The 15,970-nt window shown below is 35.1% G+C and overlaps 1 protein-coding gene across 4 annotated transcripts in view; it reads left to right on the top strand.

Moving 5' to 3' along the window:
* LOC141555627 (formin-H-like) overlaps nucleotides 1-15,970 on the top strand; it is a 192,450-nt gene that overhangs the window by 124,010 nt on the left and 52,470 nt on the right. For 2 of the 4 annotated variants that reach the window (XM_074288645.1, XM_074288646.1), the window contains exon 4: nucleotides 15,387-15,653. The gene's annotated coding sequence lies outside the window, so the exon portion shown is untranslated. The remainder of the gene's footprint in view (nucleotides 1-15,386; nucleotides 15,654-15,970) is intronic. The other 2 variants (XM_074288644.1, XM_074288647.1) reach the window with 2 other exon arrangements.

The following is a 15,970-nucleotide window of genomic DNA, read 5'->3' as shown; positions in this document are numbered from 1 at the left end:
GAAGAGAGGATGTAATCTTGGTGTTTCCCAAAATAAGAAGTAGAATATAAAAGATGGTTCAGCTAATGAGAGCACTTAATCTTAAATCAAAAGCTGTGGGCTTACAACCCACTTCTGACACTACCTGTGTGATCTTGGGCAAGCCATCTACCCTCCATGAGCCATTGTTTACCTATCTTGATGATTTGTGAGACCTCTTATTGGTCTAGATCTATGATTTTATAAGATTAAGAGGTCAATTACATAGTTGCTGGAACTCTATCTTCCCAGAAATCAGCCAGAGTCAGGCTAATCAAAAGTTTTTATTCTTGGTCTTTTGAGGTCGCTGTCAGGGGATTAGATCTAGCAATCTCCACACCTCCTTCCTCTCTCTCCACCTCCAGGAGAATGCCTCAATTTCTTCCTCCTACTCTACCCACACATGTCACTTCCCCTTCTTTGTCCCACCAATCAAGCCAGTACAGAATAGTTGGAGAGAGTTAATCTTCAAACATGTTAATAGAGAATTGTCCAATTGGCAATTAGTCTCACGTGCTCATGTGCTCCATTATCTAAGTGCATTTGCTCAGTTCTAGCCCTTTACAAATAGTATTTAAAAAAGAAGTGAGAGAGTACTTAGGAGTAGAGAGTGGTCAAATGCCCCAGGAAACTAAGAGGGATAAGAATAGAGAAAAGGCCATTATTGTATTTGGCAAGTAAGAGATTATTGCTAACTTTGGAGAAAGTCATTTCATTTAAGTGATGAGGTAAGAAACCAGATAGGAAGGGACCGAGGAGTGAGAGGAGAGGAAAAGGAAGCAGTGAGTGCAAACCAGTGAGTGCAGATGACTTTTTGTCTCTCCTAGGAGTTTGACTGTGAAAGCTATATGCTTGTAAGGTTGGCAGTCCCAGTAAGAATTTAAAAGGGGGGAGGGGAGGGAGATCTGGGCATGTTTGTAGCCAATAATTCAGGAGAGATTGAAGATGAGAGAGAGATAGAAAAGAATGGGGAGGATGATTAGGAGAATGAAAATCTGATGGAGGAAACAGGAGGTGATAGAATCAGGGGTACAAGCAGAGGAGTTTGGTCTTGATGAGGATAATATTCACCATTGGTATAGAACAGTAGTTCTTAAAATGGGGTTCATAGACAGATTTCAAGGGCTCTATAAACTTGGATGAAGGGAAAAAATACTTTTACTAACCTCTGACTGAAATTTAGTCATCTTCACTTATTTAACAACGTTATTCTATGAATGAACCCCAATCTGAAGAATCTAAAAAAGAAATCCTTCATGCAAAAAAGCTTACAAAATCCCTGATATAGGACAAAAGCTACCCCTTAATGACAATAGTAATCTAGGATATGATAAACCACAAAATCCAAGTTTTTGTAACAAAATCTTATTATTTGAGATCACTAGAAAGCATCATGGCAAAATCTAGGTAGAGACCAACATTCATATCATATGCCAAGACAAAGTCAAAATGATACATGATTTACATATAAAGGGATATATCATAAGCAAATTAAGAGAGCATAGAATAGTTTATCTGTCAGATTTATGGATAAAGGAAGGATTTAGGGCCAAAGTAGATATTAGAGCGCATTACAAAATGTAAATTAGATAATTTTGATTACATACAATTAAAATTTTTTTCACAAACAAAATTAAAATTATAAGGAAAACAGAAAGCTGAGGGAAATTTTTGCAACAAGTATGTCTGTTAAAGATCTCATTTTTCAAATATGTAGAGGACTGAGTCATATTTATAAAAAATACAAGTCATTCTCCAATTGATAAATGGTCACAGGATATGAACAGGTAGTGTTCAGACAAAGAAATCAAAGCTATCTATAATCATGTAAAAATGCTCTTAAATCATTATTGATCAGAAAAATGCAAATTACAACAATTCTGAGCTACTACCTCACACACATCGGAATGGATAATATGACAAAAAAGAAAAAGGTTGAAAGTTGGAGGAGATGTGGGAAAACTGGGACACTAATGCATTGTTGGTGAAGTTTTGAACTGATCCAATCATTCTGAGAATTTGGAACTGTGTCCACATATGCTCATGTCTTGAGCATATCCTTTAATCTAGAAATACCACTGCTAATTCTAAATCCTACACACATTCAAAAAAAGAGGAAAAGACTTTAAAAAATTCTTTTAATATCTTTTTGTGGTGGCTAAGAATTAGAAATCAAAGAGATGCCCATCCCTTGGGAAATGCTAAATAATATACTATAATCAAAAGATTGTAGTATAATATTATTTTGCTATAAGAAGTGGTAAGAAATGATTTCAGAAAAACCTGGAAAGACTGGAAAGAAATTGATGCTTAGTGAAGTGAACAGAACCAGAAGAATGTTGTATACAGTAACAGCAGTAGTGTTCAACGAAGAATTATAAATGACTTAGCTATTCTCAGCAATGCAATGATCTAAGACATTACCAAACGACTAATGATAAAGCAAGCTATCTACTTCCTAAGAAAGAACAGATATTATGTGATTAAGGCTAAAACATGCTATTTTTCACTCTTTTATTTGAGTCTTCTTGTACAAAATGATTAATACGGAAATGTTTATATAATTGCAAAAAAAAAAAAAAAAAAAAAAAAGATACCCCTTAGAAACTGGTTTCCTAGATGCTATACATACAATTTGCCATGAGACTATGGGGTAGGGTACAGCCTGGGTAGTTTACCTCGGTATAGTCACCGGGAAAATTGGTATAAGTGTTTTCTTTGATAGTTTCCTATTTTAATAAGCAAATTATCCTTATTGACTAGATGTCTAGCTTAGTTTCTAGCTACTGAGGGATGGGAGATGCTGGCAGTACCCTCTAAATGTCAGCAACTAGGGAAAAAGCTCCAGTGATCCTGCCCTAGTTATGTGGTGATGATGATGATGATGATGATGATGATGATGATGTTAGGTGTTTCCATCTGAAACCAATAAAAAGATAAGAAGGAAACAATAATAACTATATTAATACAAATCCCAAAAATATTTCTAAGAATTTATCAGATAAACTATTGAAACAGAATTAATTTTCCCAAGTATATGGACATAAATCTGATCTATAATAAGAACAGGAGCTAAGAAGGCTGAATAAAAGCAGAAACTTAACTGAGCTCTCCCTCAAACTTATCCAAATATTTTAAAACAATGACTTTAAACAAATTCCATGGAATCAGAACCCACAAAAAAGGTGAATTCAAACAACTTTCCAGCCCAAGACAATTTAGAAGGTCAGCAGGAAATGTCTATTGCAATAGAATAAGAATGGAATACAGTCCTGCACAGCTCTGGGTACAGCAAACCAGGATCAGGCCCTGGGAGCCAGTGAATTAGCAGTAGCTACTGCTTCTGGACCTCTCAGTCCACAGACTGAGTCTGTGGTCAAATAACTGATCAGAAGGAGGTTACTTGGGGTGTCTCTACAAGTACCGAGGCAGGACTCTTTTTCTTTACCCATACTCGAATTTGGGTATAGTCCTGTGTGGCTGTCTAAGAGTGAGGAGAAACACCACATCCTGGAGCCTCAGTGGAAAGGAGAACTCCTCCTCACAGTTCCAGGGTGGAAGAGAGTTCTTGTGCTTACTCACAGACCAGAGCATAGGCCAGGAGAGTAGTAAACACACCTCTCTTTAAAGCACACTGATAAGAATGAGAGTTTATGGATTCCTAGAAGTATCTCTGGATACAGAGTCATAAAACTCCTGAAACAGTGCAGGACAGTGCAAGAACAGTGCAGGAACTCCACTCTGGAAGCAGATTCTTATTTTAACAAAGTATTAAAAGTCAAATAATGGTCTGGGGAAATGATTAAACAGAAAAAAAATTCTGATCATAGATCATATGGTGACAAAGAAAATCAAAACACATAATCAGAAGATAATTATCAAAGCTTCTACATCTAAAACGTACAAGAAAAATAGGAATGGTCTCAGGTCATAGAAGAGCTCAAAAAGGATTCTGAAAATCAAGAGAGGTAGAGGGAAGAGAATGAAAGTGTTGTAAGAAAATCATGAAAAACAAGTCAACAGTTTGGTAAAGGAGACAAAAATTCTGAGCAAGATAATTGTATAATGTATGCATATATTGGATTTAACTTATATTTCTACTATGTTAACATACATTGGATGACTTGCCATCTAGGAGAGGGGGTTGAGGGAAGGGGGAAAATTGGAACACAAGATATTGCAAGGGCTAATGTTGAAAAATTGTCCATTCATATGTTTTGAAAAATGAAAAGCTTTAATAAAGGGGAAAAAAAGAAAAAAATTGAAGAAAATTACACTTTAAAAAGCAGACTAAGCCAAATGGTAAAGGGAATACAAAAAGCCAGAGAGCCAAATTGGCCAAATGTAAAAGAAGGTACCAAAGTTCACTGAAGAAAATAATTCCTTCAAAATTAAAATTGAAGAAATGAAACTAATGACTATATGAGCCATAGGAATAAAACAAAAACAAAAGAATGAAAAAAATAGAAGGTGATGTAAAATATCTCTTTGGAAAAACATTAAACATGGAAAAAAGTCCAGGAGAGAGAATTCAAATATTGGACTATTTGAAAGGCATGATTAAAGAGAGAGCTTAGACATCATCTTTTAAGAAATTAAGGAAAATTGCTCTGATATTCTAGAACCAAAGGGGAGAATAGAAATTAAGAGAATCCACTGATCACCTCTTGAAAGAGATCTTAAAATTAAAACTTCTAGGAATATTATAGCCAAATTTCAGAGTTCTCAGATCAAGGAGAAAATACTGCCAGAAAGAAACCATTCAAGTATGATGGAGCCACAGTCAGGATAAAAAAAATTTAGCAGCTTCTACATTAAAAGATTGGATGGTTTAGAATATGATATTCCAGAAGGTAAAAGAGTTAGGATTACAATCAAGAATCACCTACCTAGCAAAATTGAATATGATTCTTAAGGGGGAAAAAAGCTGAATAGAAAAGGTGACTTTCAAAAAAGTTAACAACAATGTTTTTAATAGATATCATCATGCCAAATATTCACTATTTCCAAAATACATGGGATGAAAAGCTCCCAAATAAAGACCTAGCAGAAGAAACTTAAACCATATAGGACAGAAGATGTCATCTCTGGCATGCTATCTGCTACTGATATGCTAAGTGATGCAGTAATAGGACTTTCTGAATTCCATTTCATCTAAGTTCAAATGTGATCTCGGGCACATACTAGCAGTGTGACCCTGGAAAAGGCACTTAACTGCTTGCCTCAGTTTCTTCTTCTGTAAAATGGGGATAAAAATAGCTCTATCTCATTTTTTTTTCCACAATAACTCTGGGGAGTATTTGTGAAATATTTTGTGATTAAACCTCCTGTTATTGTTGGAGTTTTCCCAAAGATACTTTCAATGATTTTTACAAATGAGTTTGCCTTCCAATACTCTTATTCTATTAATGTAGTCATTTTATCCACTCCACCATAATCTGAAGAACCCTAAATATACAACAATAATAAGACTTGCCCCAGGACTTTTAAAATTTAAATCCGATCAAAAAGATGATAAAAAGAGATAACTGTGAGACTCATAATTATAGTTAATATTTATGTACTGACTTTTGTAAAGCATTTGAAAGCTTTTTTTAAAAAGTTTTTGTAAAGTAATTTTGTAAAGTAAATTTTTTGAAGCATTTGAAAGCATACAAAGCTACCATTTGACTGAAAGTACTAAGGAAGCCTGCCCTATTAATACCATTTTGCATCTGACTTCTTTTTCTGTGTTGTGAATCCATTTTCTTGGGCAAGGAGTGCTGGTGTATAAGAAACAATTATTTTTTAGTGATAGAACATAACTTATTTTCATGTATTTGTGAGTTTTTAGAAGGTATGTTTTAGTTTTATTTCAACTTTTTCTCTACTTGATGTGATCTTACTTAGGTCCTGTTTAAAGTTAGACATTTCTCCATCTTTAAAATGAGGACAATAGAATTCTCTGTGTGTGTGTGTGTGTGTGTGTGTGTGTGTGTGTGTGTGTGTGTGTATAGATGGAATTGTAATTTTCATTTAGTTTAACCATGTCATTTTAAAGATGAAAAAACTGAGTCCCAGAGAAGTTAAGTAACATAGCCCAAAGTCCCATAGGCACAACTGAGATTTGAAACCAAGTTTTCTGGTTTCTATTTTTTTTCTGCTCTTTCTATATCAACAATAATTATATTGACCCTGCCTCTTTCATAGAGTTACCATGTGATCCAAATGAGACAATTTCTGTAAAAGTATCTTGTAAATGTTAAAGTATCATACAAATGTAATTATTGTTGCTAGGGCCTCTCTTTCAGTCTTTTATATAACCAAGTAGTATCCTTATCATAAAAACCCTTCATGAAGACAGGGATACTGTAGATGGGAACTGTTCTTAAGTGGTTAAAGATAGTAATTTTGAAGCTACTCTGACTTCTCTTCTCCAGGAAAACCTTCCAGTTTCTAAATCCCATTTTTTACCACTTGAATCATTTTAAGATGCTTATTGCTTGTAAATGTTAACTCATACTGTTTGCTCATCATTGTCACTCTCCTTAAAACTCTAAGACTCTCTTGGGCAGTAGAGGATATAAAAAGCCTTTTGTTGCTGTAGATATTATACAAAATAGGTCCAAACCTAGATTTACAGCTGGATGTGATCTTTGTTAATTGTTGTTGAGACACTTTTCAGTCATGTTTGATTCTTTGTGACCCCTTTTGGGGTTTTCTTGGCAAAAATACTGCAGTGCCTTACCATTTCCTTCTCCAGCTCATTTCACACATGAGGAAATGAAGGCCAATAGGGTTAAGTGATTTTCACACAGATATAAAGTGTTTGAGATCTAACTCGAACTCAGATTTCCCTGACTTTAGGGCTGGCATCCTATCAACTATGCTATCTTGCTGCCCTGGAAGGGCATTATCAGAGATTATCCAATCTTCATTTGCAGAATAAATCCCAGAAAATTATGTAGTTCACAGGATTACAAACAAAGTAATGGAAGAGCAAAGATTAGAATATATGTCTCCAACTTGAAAGCCTGTAAGCCATGCCTACTCTTCTTCTATCTAATTTCAGATAATTGTGAACTCACTGTGTTGTTCCACAGTTCCCTTTTATTTTCCTGTCTCGAGTTCTTTAATTGTCCTGCCTCAGTTTCCCTGAATTGTTCTGCCTAATTCCCCCTGGTTTACAATCCTCCCCGCTCCCCCCAGATCATTGGGACTAATATAATTTAGGGCTAGTTATTCTAATATTATAAATTGTAAATATGTAAACTCAAGATAAGGGGGAGTTCAAACTTCCTGGTTCCTAACTCCTCCTAAGTCATCTAGAATTTATGGTCCTATCCCCATCCTGTCAGAACTGGATTGATGGTTCCTGCCTGGAGATTCCAGATCACCAGAGTTTGGACTCCACCTCCCTGCCATTGGCTGTCTGCCGGAGTTTAGAGCCATATATATGTCATTGAAAACTCCCGGCATTGAGAACTTTGCTTTGAACATGAGCCCTGGAGCAGCATGCCCCCAACACAATCTCTCCCTCTCAGAAATCCAAATAAAATATTAAAAACTCTCAAATCTCATTGCCTCAGTTTCTCGTATTCATTTTAGATTCATCAAATACAATTATATTTAACTTAGCCTTAAATATAAATTCCTCCAATTTATTAGCTCATTGAAAGTTTTATTAGCCTGTCTTCTTCTTCTTCTTCTTCTTCTTCTTCTTCTTCTTCTTCTTCTTCTTCTTCTTCTTCTTCTTCTTCTTCTTCTTCTTCTTCTTCTTCTTCTTCTTCTTCCTCTTCCTCTTCCTCTTCCTCTTCCTCTTCCTCTTCCTCTTCCTCTTCCTCTTCCTCTTCCTCTTCCTCTTCCTCTTCCTCTTCCTCTTCCTCTTCCTCTTCCTCTTCCTCTTCCTCCTCCTCCTCCTCCTCCTCCTCCTCCTCCTCTTCCTCCTCCTCTTCCTCTTCCTCTTCCTCTTCCTCTTCTTCTTCTTCTTGTTCTTCTTGTTCTTGTTCTTGTTCTTCTTGTTCTTCTTCTTGTTCTTGTTCTTCTTCTTGTTCTTGTTCTTCTTCTTGTTCTTGTTCTTGTTCTTGTTCTTCTTCTTGTTCTTGTTCTTGTTCTTGTTCTTGTTCTTTTTCTTGTTCTTGTTCTTTTTCTTGTTCTTGTTCTTCTTCTTGTTCTTGTTCTTCTTGTTGTTGTATCATTTATTTCAGTTATGTCTGACTGACTCTTTGTGATCCCATTTGGGGTTTTCTTGATAGAGTTATTAGAATGACTTTCTATTTCTTTATCCAATTCATTTTGCAGATAAGGAAACTGAGATAAACAGGGTTAAATGACTTGTACAGTATCTCACACAGCTAGTGTCTGAAGTGAGATATGAACACAGGTCTTCCTCAATTCAGATCCCATGCTCTATCTACTATGCCATCTTACTGCCACAGTCATATTTAACTCAGCCTTAAGGTTAAGTCCCTCCAACTCATTAACCCCTTGAAAGGTTTTACCATCCTGTTGCCTCTAATCAGAATAAAATCAATTCCCAGTTACTAAAGAGTACTAAATGATCATTTTGGGAAAGTATGTTAGAGATTTTTTTGTGTGTATCATATTAAAGTAGATGCCCTCTATCTTCCTTTCCAGCTCTGAGATTCTAGGATCATAATTTTTTCCCTTCATTATTGGAATAGCAGAAAGTATCAGTGATTCAGGATAGCAGCTACTGATATTATCAGAATAGACTGTACCCCATCAGTGCAGATGAAGTTCCTAATTAGAAATTAATTTTGAGTTGTTTTTTGTAATTGTTATAATGAGTTGTCCTGAAATATCTGAACTCCACAACCTAATTCCTTTAATGGTCAAAGACAAGCATTTGTGAGAGAGTTCCAAAGTTTGTGGCCACGAAGTAGTACAAAATCAATTATTTCATATGGAAATTCTACTCACACTTAATCAGAAAAGACTTCTTAAACACTCATAACCTGAGTCTAATACTCTGCTAAATGCAATGAAGGATATAGAGCAAATAAAGACAAGAAACTCATTTAGTTGAGGCAAAACTAGCATGCGTGGAATAGTTAGACAGCATAAGTTAGAATCAGTAAGTGAGTTGTATAACCAAAATCTCTTGGGTCATGACCCTATATGGAATCTTGAAAGTGAATGTAGAGGTTGTGAAATTATGATTTATTATCAGTAAATGTTTAACTTGTATATCTATTTTGTATGACTGTATATAGGCATACCTAGGGTCATGTAAAAATTTCTCAGGCAAAAGAGGATTGCAAGTGGAAAAAGTTTAAGCTCTGATATAGACTATAAATATGATGGAGATTAGAGAAGGACATGATCAATGTGGGTTAGTGTGGTTGAGGAACAAGGAGATAAGGATTATTATTGTCATGAACAATTGATAACTATATTTAGGCACTTTAAGATGTGTAAGATATTTTCTTTATAAAGACTATATGAGTTGTATCCATTTGTATTCATTTTTCAGATGAGAAGAGTGAGTCTCAGAAAGGGTCAATAAAGTGCTCACACTATAACTGTCAGAACTAGAATCTCAGATTCAGGTCTCCTTACTTCAAGAATAACAGTTATTTCTACTACACTGTGCTGGGTGTATAAGTTTGGACAGATTATACAATTAGTATTTGGAAATTACGATTATTTTTTCCTGCCTACATACTTTGCCTCCTCAAGCAGATTGGAAACTTTTCCATGGTTGAGAATGTACCTTATAGGATTAAATTCCCCATAGTGCCCAGCTTTGTGTTAGCAAACAGCAGATATAATGTTCAGTAAAGAAGTTGAATAATCAGGATTTAGGTTATTTTGGGAATTAGTTCATGGCATAGCTAATCAAGTTTGGGGCAAAAGAGTACTTAGAAGTTCATATAGGGTATCCCATTTATTTTGCAGATGAAAAAGCTAAGGGCCAATTAAGGTTCTTGTTCCAGGTAATATATAAGGTAACAGAGTTAGGATTTAAAAACTCGACTTCCTGCATGAAAACTTATGTTCTTTCCATTATTCCACTTGCTTCTCTGCATTCCATTGAATCCTATTCATGCAAAATGATTCCTTATATGTTCTACCCCAATAAACCCAAATCCCAGTGCTATCAACTAGGCACTTTGTAAGTAGTCACATTTAATCACTGGGGCTATAAAAATTCACAGTTTACAAATTGCTTTCAGGTCTGGTGATTCTCTTCATGCTACCTTGTCAAGGTGGAGATTCTCTCTAGAACTCTACCTAGACTGGGCTCTGCATGATTAAAAATTGGTTGTGAGCAATGAAGTGAGACAGTCCATATGATGGACTCTGATTTTGGTGTCTACTAGCTGCCTGTCCTTTTTGGCAAAGAAATTAGTAGTAAAAAAAGCATCACAGAATTTCAGAGTTAAAGGGCACCTTAGGTGCTCCCTTGGTTCTACCTTTTCCTTACCAAGAATCTACCGGACAAGTAGTCACCTGGCTTCCCCATTAAGATTGCTACTGAAGAGAAGCTTACTTTTTTTCAGGCAGCTGATTCCATCTTTGGCAGCTTCAATGATAAGGAAGTTTTTCCTTATTCCAAACCTATATTGCCTTTCTATAACTTTCTTTTGTTGCTTCTAGATTTCTCCTGTTAGGGTCTTTCTTGTATATGACAATCTTTTCAGCTCTTGGAGACAGCTATTGTGTCCTCCCTAAGTTTTTTTTCTCCAGGTTAGACATTCTTTGTTTCTTCAGCCAATCCTTCTTTAACATGGTTTCTCATCTTTCTACTATCTAATTTCCTTTCTAAAATGATCCAGAAGTGAACAGAACACCCCAGATGTGGTCAAGTCAGACCCAGTATATTAGAGCTCACACCCTACCTTTCTCAGAGTTCAATCTCTTTTAAATTCACAGCCTAATATCATTTTTTGGAGGCCTGACATGTTATAAACATTGTTTTAAATTAGGATTTCAATTTTCTAAAATTCCAAGATCTTTGTTCAGAAGCACTTGCGCAATTGATTTTTTTTGAGCCCTAGTGTAAAACTATATTGTTATCCCTATTAAAGTTCATCTTATTAGGCCATGGATTTAAAGCTGAAAAAGACTTTGATTTAATTCCCTGTCAAGCTAATAAGTGTTTATTAAACGTTTACTCTATACCTGGCACTACATTAAATATGAGACATACAGAGAAAGTAAAAAACGCTCCCTGCCCTCAAGAAACTCATACTCTCATGGGAGATAACACATAGTGAGGTATTTTAAAAGCATATCTAGAATAGATACAAAGTCATCTTAGGAGGGAAGACAGATACCCTTTTTTAGACTCTGACTCTATAATTATATTAACTCTCCTTCAGAATTTCATGACATCTGCATAATTTGTATGTAAGCTAGTGGAAAAAACAAAATAATATTCAAGAACTCTGAACATATACAGAGTGCCTAAGACAGATCTTGAAGTTAGTTCTCTAGAAACCTTCTTTCATTAATGACTCCCTTTTCTCTTCCGCCCCTCTCTCTCCTTCCTTCTCTTTCTCCCCATTTCCTCCCCCCTCTCTTCTCTTCCCTTCTCTCCCTCTGTCCTTCCCCTCTCTCCCTTTCCCTTTCTCTCTCTCTACCCCTCTCTCTCTCTCTTCCCCTTCTCTCTTCTTCTCTCCCTTTCCTTTCCCCTCCTTCCCTTCCTCCCTCCCATTCTACCTTCCTCCCTTTCTCCTTTTCTCTCTCTCCTTCCCTCTTTCTTCCTCTCTCCTTCTTCCTCTCTCTTTTGGCTAGGTAGTTGAGGTTAAGTTGCGCAGGGTTATACAGATAATAAGTGTTAAATGTCTGAGGCCAGATTTGAATTCAAGTCCTCCTGACTCCAGGGCAATGCTCTATCTGCTACACAATCTAGCTGCCTTCATCCTTATGGATTTCTTAATTATATTAGCTGTTTATTGAGATATCCCCCACTAACCCATGCCTTCCCTCCTTGTCCCCCACTTCCTATCTTCTACTTTTCAAACCTAAGGGAAGAGACTAGTATGGCCATGCTGCCTCATTGATATTTTTCTCTATTCCACACAATTTCTAATACAAAATTAAGCACATAATATAAATGTTGCTCAGGAGAAACATTGGTACTTTAATCAAAATTCAGTCTCATGAGGGGAATAAATTGACATATAAAGGTATGACTTCTACTTATATTTGAAAGGTCATAAGATCATTGTATCAGAAAATCAGAAATTTAGAGTTAGAAGGAATTTTAGAAATCATCAAGTACAACTTCTTCATCTTACAAATGAGGAAGCTGACTCCCAAAGATGTTAACTGATTTGCCCAACATCAGACAGCCAGTTTCTAAGGGAGGATCTGAATCCTGATCTTCCTGTTTCTACATCCAGCATTTTATTAATTTCAATTTGTCTTAAGCTAGAAGCAAAAGCTCAGTGAGAGACTTTTGACCATTCAAAGAGTAGTGTAGCTAAATTGGGCACAGAAACTTTTTTGTAGAATAGCTATAAAGGCATGAAGGGTTTCTATCTGTTGTCCAAAGGAATACCGTGGAGATGGAATAATGGATTTTTTACGGCATAGTAAGATAAGCCTCCCATTTGCATATAGATATATAGATATATGTAGGTAATTGATTTTGAGGTTGTCAGTTCTTCTAAATCAAGACCTATTTTTTATTCATTTTACCTCATACACAGCTCAATACACATCAGCGGCATTAAATAAATAAGCAATAAATTAATAAAAAATATTGGCCCTTTTAATGTTTACTTTCCTCCCCTAAAATTTAAACTAGACTGCATATCCTACAGCTTGAATGCTTAAATACATAATGAAAAGAACTCATCTATCCTTCTCTTTTTTTCCCTGTCTTTTGTAAGGCCTTATAGTAAACTAATTCTTTTAATGAGAGAACTATGTTGTCTCAGTTTCCCTTCAAATTGATCCCTTAATAATTGGATGATGAAAAAGAACATGCTTTTAGAAGGCTAGAAATTTTACAACATACCACAAATGTATACTTAAATAAAAAGAAATTGCCTAGGAAAATTAATTTAACTTCAGAACAGTGCATTTAATTAAAGCTCAGCAGAAAAATTCTCCCAGCAGTGGTGTGATATAGAACTATCTTGAGTGTCTTACTAACAAAAACAAGACTAAAATGAGTCAGTATGGGGTAATGGAAAGAACACCAGACTTGGAGTTGGAAGAATTGGATTATAAAATGAATCCTAAACAATGTAGATGTTCATTGATTGAAGAATTGCTAAACAAATTGGGGAACATAAATGTAGTGAGATATTGCTGTTCTGTAAAAGAAGTGACGAATAGAATGAATACAGAGAAGCAGGAAAGATCTATAGGAACTGATGCAGAGTGAAGTAAACAGTAGTGTATATAGTGACTAACATAAGTGGAAAGATCAATGGCAAAGTAATCAAAACAGTAAGGCAAATTTAAAAGAACAAGCAGACATTGAAAGAATAGATATGAAAAGATAACCTTTCTCCTATACCTCTCTCCCCGTTCTAACAGTGTAGAGGTGAGAGAGCCACAAATGTTGTATATAGCATAAATATGTAGTTTTTGTCAATGTATCCATCAATTATGATGATCACTTTATCTTTCATTTTTCTTGCTTTTAAAAAATATTATTTGTTACATGTTTCCATGTAACAAATGTTTCCTCTGGAGGGGAAAGAAGAAAGAATGGGAAAGACATTGGGGAAAATTATGGTGATTAAAAAAAAATAGCTCAAAATAAATGAATAAAAGAAAAAACTTAGCTTTGTGTTTGTGGACAAATTATAGAATCATAGAGTCTCTGGGCTGGAAGATATCTTAAATATCATCAAGTCCAACCCACATCTGAGCAAGAATAGTTTCTACAACACTTTGAGAAATGGTCATCCAGCCATTTCTTGAAGTCCTGAATGAGGTGAAGACAGTGTACTTTTGTGAGAATCAGTTTTCTTATTCATAAAATAAGAATAATAATATGTGTCCTAGTTACATCATAGATTGTCAAGGAAAAACAAACTCCTCCATTTCTATGTAAATACAGGCTATTTTCAAATTCTTCCCAGTGTCAGCTTTATTCAACACTCAGAGTAAAAGTACATATGCTTCTTGGATTCTGTTGACGTATTACTGAATTAAAGTCAAAGGAAGACCCGTAAATAGCACATCCTTCAGTTTTCCATAGAGTGGTAGGGAATGAAGATATTAATAGTATTTTTCTTATTCACTCTTTGGTCATTCACTTTTCTGTAAAGAGGGGTCATTTTTACATCTTCTAAGCATACATAAAATAATGTTAAAACTGAAAGAGACTTTTAAGGGTTTATAGAATATTAGAACTGGAATGTGAATGTGGTATAATGCAAAGAGCAGAGAATTTGGAGCTAAAACCCCAATGGCTCTTTCATTGAACTTCTTTTGTGATCTTATACAAGTCAATGCACCTCTGTTTCTTCTTTAAAACAAGGGAATTGGACTTGGTAATCCATATGTCCCTTCTAGTTCTGAATATCTGATTTTATTTCTAGATTTCTTCTTAAGATATGTTGTCCATTCCCCTCATTTAACAGATAAAGAAACTGAGGCCCAGAGAGTACTAGTGACTTGCCTAAAGTAACAAATCTAATTTGACAGAAATTGATTTGAACCCATATTTTATGACTCTCAGTATAATTTTCTCCTCACTTACCAAGTTCATCCTAGTCTATTGCATTAGGCAAGCAAGATATCATAGGATCACAGACTTAGTGATTACAGACCATCTAGTTCAATCTATCATTTTACAACTGAGGAAATTGAGGATGAAATATGTTAAGGGCTTATGGGCAAGATTTGAACTCAGGTTATCTTTCTCTAAAGCCAATGCTTTTTCTACTATACTCTTCTGCCTGCCATTTTATTTTAAAATATTTTTAAATAAATTTTTTCAATGAACAAAACTAAATTTTCTTTCCCTCTCACTCCCAATTTTTCTTTAAAAAAACAAAACAAAACAAAACCCTTATAACAAATATGTTTAGTCAAGCTCCAGTATTATATGATTCCCATTTTCAAGATGAGGCAACTAAGGCCCAGTGAGATTTTATTATTTTCCTAAGGTTACACAGAATTACTATCCCTGCAGATTTTATTGATGGGACATTTTTCAATAGGGGATAAAAGACACAAGGCAAATTGCAAAAAAAAAAAAAAAAAAAAAAAAGGAAATAACACTTCAAAATGAAAAATGGATACACATTTATCAAACTATGTATAAGGGAAGGTCTAACTCTATCCATGGGGAACCATGACTAAAATCATCACATCCAAGTAGACCCATAATGAAAATGGTTATATTCCTTGATTTTAATCTTTTACCCTAACAGAAGGAACTCCTTAATCAGGATCTATCAGGAGTATTGTTTTAATAATAGTGATATACACAGAAGCAAAGAGCATGGATGTGGAACTAACAATAGTAATGCTTTCTTTTTCAGATTGATTTAAACACCAAAACCATTTTTAACATTGAGAATGGTATCATCAGAAAACAGTTCCCATTTTCTCAAATCAAGTCCTGGGAAGATGGAGAGGGGACTCGGTTTAACATTGTATTTCATGGACGCCAGGATTATGAACTAGAGGCAACTTCCCTAGAAGACAAAAGGAAAGTAAGTTTTGCATATGTTCTGGCTAAGTACATCACATGAATTATTTCATGTGCTTAAGACTATCTTGCAATATTTTTTAAAATCCTAGAACTCTAGAGTCTATTGACCCTTCAAGTTCTGTTACTTTTGGGTATGGAAATTAAAAAAGAATAATTAGTTTTATCCTGGAATGAAACTGTATATTTCTGTCTAGTCTCATTATGACAAATGGAGAAAAAGGTATTTTTTTTCCACACTTCAATTAAAGGTAGAGAAAATTGGTTTTGAGAATGTTCAGAGTCAAGTAGCACCTTTGCCCAGGACTCAAATGGAACACC

Source organism: Sminthopsis crassicaudata, chromosome 2, assembly GCF_048593235.1.
Source record: "Sminthopsis crassicaudata isolate SCR6 chromosome 2, ASM4859323v1, whole genome shotgun sequence".
Taxonomy (NCBI): Eukaryota; Metazoa; Chordata; class Mammalia; order Dasyuromorphia; family Dasyuridae; genus Sminthopsis; species Sminthopsis crassicaudata.
This window is presented reverse-complemented; position numbering and strand designations above follow the sequence as displayed.